At 43.2% G+C, this 6,000-nt stretch overlaps 1 protein-coding gene across 6 annotated transcripts in view; it reads right to left on the bottom strand.

Annotated features, from left to right (window-relative positions):
* The window catches only part of LOC137079053 (calcium-responsive transactivator-like), a 63,041-nt gene that overhangs the window by 12,945 nt on the left and 44,096 nt on the right, over window positions 1-6,000 (bottom strand). The gene's annotated exons all lie outside the window — the stretch shown is intronic.

The raw sequence follows: 6,000 nt of genomic DNA, 5'->3' as shown, positions 1-6,000 counted from the left end.
GGGGAGAGCAATAGAAGCAACGAAACAAACAAGGCCAACAACCTGTAAGAGCTGTAAGAAATCTCAATTAATTAGCACAGTACACAATTTTTTATTTTATTTTATTTTTTTAAATAGCCATCTACAACAAAAACTCACATACGCAAAATACAGAACACTGGATTTTGATAGCTAAGATAACAACCCATTAGGACTAAGGCTGTTGCCCCAACTGTTGTCGTTAATGCAGATTCAGTGGCCCAAAAGGTTGGTTTTGTATGGTATCTAGCTAAACGCGCAGCAATAGCCATCTACAACAAAAACTCACGTACGCAAAATACAGAACACTGGATTTTGATAGCTATGATAACTATGTAACATACCGGCCTGAAGGCACAAATCCGGATGAGAGACGTAGATATGATCCAGGAGTGTGCGCTTTTTGGTCGTTGCTGTGGTGATCAGTAAGTGCTATTCTGTTTTGGTCAAGTGCAATTGGAAAAGATGTGTCTTAAGATGTTTTTTAAAAATGGCTACAGACTCGGCAGCACGAATTGAGATCTGCAGGTCATTCCACCAGGTGGGAACGGTCCAGGAAAATGTCCGTGAGAGCGATTTCATGCCTCTTTGGGATGGAACCACGAGGCGCCGCTCACTCGCAGAACGCAAGCTTCTGGAGGGTGTGTAAGTCTGAACAAGTGAGTTTAGGTATATTGGTGCAGAGCCAGTGGTTGTTTTGTAGGCGAGAACTAGTGCCTTGAATTTGATGCGAGCAGCCATTGGCAACCAGTGCAGTTTGATGAAGAGAGGCATAACATGCGCTCTCTTCGGCTCATTAAAGACCACTCTCGCCGCTGCATTCTGGATCAGCTGCAAGATTTTGATAGTGCATGCTGGAAGCCCAGCCAGAAGAGCATTACAATAGTCCAGTCTGGAGAGAACAAGAGCTTGAACCAGGAGTTGTGCAGCCTGTTCTGATAGGAAGGGTCTAATCTTTCTAATGTTGTATAAAGCAAATCAGTTATGGTCGATGAACCAAGCTGAATGGAAATTTTTTGAAGAAGTGCTGGGATGGTTAAGAAAACAAGTAATTCTGTCTTTGCAAGATTGAGTTTAAGATGATGCTCTTTCATCCAGTCAGAAATGTCTGTCAGACAGGCAGCGATACGAACACTTACTGTAGGATCATCTGGTTGAAATGAGAAGTAGAGTTGAGTGTCATCAGCATAGCATTGATAGGAGAAGCCGTGTTTCTGAATGACAGAACCTAATGATGACATGTAGATGGAGAAGAGAAGTCAATCAATCAATCAACTTTATTTATATAGTGCTTTTACAATCACGATTGTGTCAAAGCAGCTTCACAGTGTCAAACAGGATAATATTGCGACAAAATTAGATTTGGCTGTACAGTCGTACTGGAGAAAACAGTGATGTTATCAGCTTATTTTAATTTATCATATAGCGACAATGTTGGCAGATCAGTATTATAGTTTATAGAATTAAATAAGACCTAATTCATACATTTTATTTGTATAATAAGTTGAATAACTTTAATCATATTTTTAGTGTCCCCAACTGAGCAAGCCAAGCCAAAGGCGACAGTGGCAAGGAACCAAAACTCCATCAGGGTGTGATGGAGAAAAATAAACCTTGGGAGAAACCAGACTCAGTCGGGGTGCCAGTTCTCCTCTGGCCTATTAACACACTGTGTAGGATTTTTATTCTGGCAACCTTACAGGTCAGAAATCATATTAGATTGGAATATTCAAAATTTCAGGGTATCACGGAAGAGACAGATTTATTTAGGATGGGGCGTCGATTACACAAGAGTATGAATACATGAAAGATCGGAATTATTGCGCTGAAGATGGATTTTGAGCATGTCGTGCCAGTGAGGCAAATTCAGAGGAGACACCAATTGACACGGCTCAGCAGACACTCCAGGATGAGCTGGTCATGTCCAGGCAGGTCCACCATCCGATTCGGACAGGGCCCAGATCCGGGATAAACCTCGGGATAAACAGAGAGACTAACATTAGCGTAGATGGCACTCTTTTTATGATGTAACGAGTACATCAGGTGTTATGGGAAGTATTCCTGGTTCCCAGAAGTGGTCCAAGGAGTGAGCCCTGGGGTACCCCAGTAGCTAGATGATGTGACTTAGACACTACACCTCTCCATGACACCCTGTAGGACCTACCAGAGAGGTAAGACCTGAACCACTGGAGAGCAGTTCCTGAGATCCCCGTCTTCTTAAGTGTTGACAGGAGGATCTGGTGGTTAACTGTGTCAAAAGCAGCAGACAGATCCAGCAGAATGAGCACTGAGGATTTGGAAGCTGCTTTTGCCAGTCTCACTGCCTCAGTTACAGAGAGCAATGTAGTCTCAATCGAATGGCCGCTTTTGAAGCCGGATTGGTTGTTGTCTAGGAGGTTGTCCCGTTCAAGAAACATAGAGAGTTGGTTGAACACAACACGCTCAAGGGTCTTTGCAATGAAAGGCAGAAGGGATACCGGTCGGTAGTTTTCTAAAAGTGCTGGATTCAGAGAGGTTTTCTTAAGCAGTGGGGTTACCCGAGCTTGCTTAAATGCTGTGGGAAAGGTTCCCGTGTGAAGAGAAGTGTTGACAATGTGAGTGAGTGCAGGAGTGATTGAAGAAGAAATGGCCTGAAGGAGGTGAGTGGGTATAGGATCAAGTGGACAGGTAGTAGGGTGATTGGAAAGGATGAGTTTAGAAATATCTGCCTCGGAGAGCGGAGAGAAGGATGGAAGCGTGTTCGTGTTAGTTGTTGAGATGTGCGTGTCAGTTTGTGATGAGGAGAACTGGTTGCTGATGAGAGATGTTTTGTTTGTGAAAAATTATGCAAAGTCATCAGCTGTAAGAGTTGATGAAGGAGGGGGAGGAGGAGGACAAAGGAGAGAGGAGAATGTTTTAAAGAGTTTGCGAGAGTCAGAGCATTTGTTGATTTTGTTGTGGTAGTATGTGGTTTTAGCAGTGAAGACATTTGTAGAGAAAGAAGAGAGAAGAGACTGATACAAGGTAAGGTCAGTATAGTTTTTAGATTTCCGCCATTTCCTCTCTGCCGCCCTGAGTCCAAAGCGATGTTCACGGAGAACATCAGACAGCAAGGGGGCAGATGGGGTGGGGCGGGCTGGTCTGGATGAAAGGGGGCAAAAACTGTCTAGAGTGGAGCAAAGAGTGTCGGTAGCACTGTTAGTGTCCAGTACTAAGAACTGAGCAGGTGGAGGGAGTGAAGATGAAACCATAGTGGATAGGCGAGAGGGAGAGAGTGAGCGTAGATTACGCCGAAAGGTAATCTGTGTAGGAGTACGTGTTGTATCAGGAGTCAGTATGAGGTTAAGAGTGATGAGAAAGCGGTCTGAGGTGTGTAATGGAGTAACTAAAGTGTTGTCCGTGGAGCAGTTGCGTGTGTAGATGAGGTCTAATTGGTTACCTGATCTGTGAGTAGCCGTAGTAGATACTAACTTAAGGTCAAATGAAGTCAGTAGAGTGCTGAAGTCTGCGGCTAGGTGTTTATCAAGATGGATGTTGAAGTCACCAAGCCGAATCAGTGGAGTGCCATCCTCAGGGAAGCTAGAAAGTAACACATCCAACTCCTCCACAAAGTTACCGAGGTGACCTGGAGGACGATAGACCACTACCACATGGATTTTAACAGGGTGAGTTATAGTGATTGAGTGCGATTCAAATGAAATGGCCGGTAGAGATGGTAATGGATCAAATTTCCAATCATTTGAGATAAGCAAACCAGTACCCCCACCCCTCCCAATAGGCCGAGGAGTGTGTGAAAAAGTTAAATTGGTTGAGAGGGCTGCAGGAGTGGCAGTGTCCTCTGGTTTGATCCAGGTCTCAGTTAGGGCCATGAGGCTTAGCTGAGAATGAGTCCCAATAGATGAAATAAAGTCTGCTTTGTTTACAGCAGACGGGCAATTCCAGAGACCAATTGGAATAGAGAGTAAAGTAGCAGAGGATGTTAGGATATAGCGCCAAATTTTTTAGGATTGCGCCATCTCGTGCGTACAGAGCGTGATTTACGAGTGCTAGTAGTTATAGTTGAGATTTGAAAGCACATGGTGAATACAGATCAGAGAAAAGGCCAGATAGGAATTAGAAAAGAACCGAACACAAATAATGAAAAGGAAGATGATATTTAAGTGCCTTGCCGGGGTCCTTGCTCGGGAGGAGTTGCACAGGGAAGAGTTGAAGTCTTTACACTCGTTGGTCTTGCACAGGGAAAAGTTGAAGTCTTTACACTCGTTGGTCTTGCACAGGGAAGAGTTGAAGTCTTTACACTCGTTGGTCCTGTGCAAGACCAACGAGTGTAAAGACTTCAACTCTTGAAGAGTTGAAGTCTTTACACTCGTTGGTCTTCACACAAGGAGGGCTTCACACTGCCGCTTCCGCTGCCGGCAGTGTGAAGACTATCACGCTATTTATACTCACCTGAGTATCATTATTGAAAGCAGCTGGGAACGCCCCCAACAAACTCACTCCCAACGTGGCAATGACCAAACAAATGCTAACTCAACAAATGCTAACTCCCACACACACCGCGAGAATACACCAAAACTAATAATACACACCACTGCACTACACAGACACACTTATCTGACAACAAATGAACAAACAATCAAATGAGAAAAGTTACAAACACTTACAGAGTAGTTGTCTATCAGTCAATCAATGCTTCACCTCTAGCCAAATGTTACAAACACACAAGGCTTTTAACCCTCTTGGCGCCACGGTCGAGTTTACTCGACAAGATGTGTCACTGAATAAAACGGCCGATTTTGTCAAATAGGGTGTCAAATTTCATTCAACCTCCCCTCCACTAGATGGTAGACATGTCGTACTTCATCCCTGACTCATACATACATCATGATTTTATACAAAATATACGAGCAAGAGCGCATTAAATCAGTGTAAACAAAAGCGGAGCTGACGTACGAGTGAGCTGTTTTATCAGAGCATTGTCAACGTCAGCGAGTATTTGCATTTGATTATTATTACTATTATTATTTTCTAATGGCATCAATAAAGCTTACCCATAATGAAGTGTTGGGTCTTCTGTTCGCGGACCCTGATTCTGCGAGCAGACGGGCCGTGACACGGGGCAGAGGGGCTATTATGCATAATATACAGTCTTGTTCAAAATAATAGCAGTACAATGTGACTAACCAGAATAATCAAGGTTTTTAGTATATTTTTTATTGCTACGTGGCAAACAAGTTACCAGTAGATTCAGTAGATTGTCAGAAAACAAACAAGACCCAGCATTCATGATATGCACGCTCTTAAGGCTGTGCAATTGGGCAATTAGTTGAAAGGGGTGTGTTCAAAAAAATAGCAGTGTCTACCTTTGACTGTACAAACTCAAAACTATTTTGTACAAACATTTTTTTTTCTGGGATTTAGCAATCCTGTGAATCACTAAACTAATATTTAGTTGTATGACCACAGTTTTTTAAAACTGCTTGACATCTGTGTGGCATGGAGTCAACCAACTTGTGGCACCTCTCAGCTGTTATTCCACTCCATGATTCTTTAACAACATTCCACAATTCATTCACATTTCTTGGTTTTACTTCAGAAACAGCATTTTTGATATCACCCCACAAGTTCTCAATTGGATTAAGGTCTGGAGATTGGGCTGGCCACTCCATAACATTAATTTTGTTGGTTTGGAACCAAGACTTTGCCCGTTTACTAGTGTGTTTTGGGTCATTGTCTTGTTGAAACAACCGTTTCAAGGGCATGTCCTCTTCAGCATAGGGCAACATGACCTCTTCAAGTATTTTAACATATGCAAACTGATCCATGATCCCTGGTATGCGATAAATAGGCCCAACACCATAGTAGGAGAAACATGCCCATATCATGATGCTTGCACCTCCATGCTTCACTGTCTTCACTGTGTACTGTGGCTTGAATTCAGAGTTTGGGGGTCGTCTCACAAACTGCCTGTGGCCCTTGGACCCAAAAAGAACAATTTTACTC

Source organism: Pseudorasbora parva, chromosome 6, assembly GCF_024679245.1.
Source record: "Pseudorasbora parva isolate DD20220531a chromosome 6, ASM2467924v1, whole genome shotgun sequence".
Lineage (NCBI taxonomy): Eukaryota > Metazoa > Chordata > Actinopteri > Cypriniformes > Gobionidae > Pseudorasbora > Pseudorasbora parva.
The sequence above is the reverse complement of the archived record's forward strand: the minus strand, read 5'-3'. Positions and strand labels throughout refer to the sequence as shown.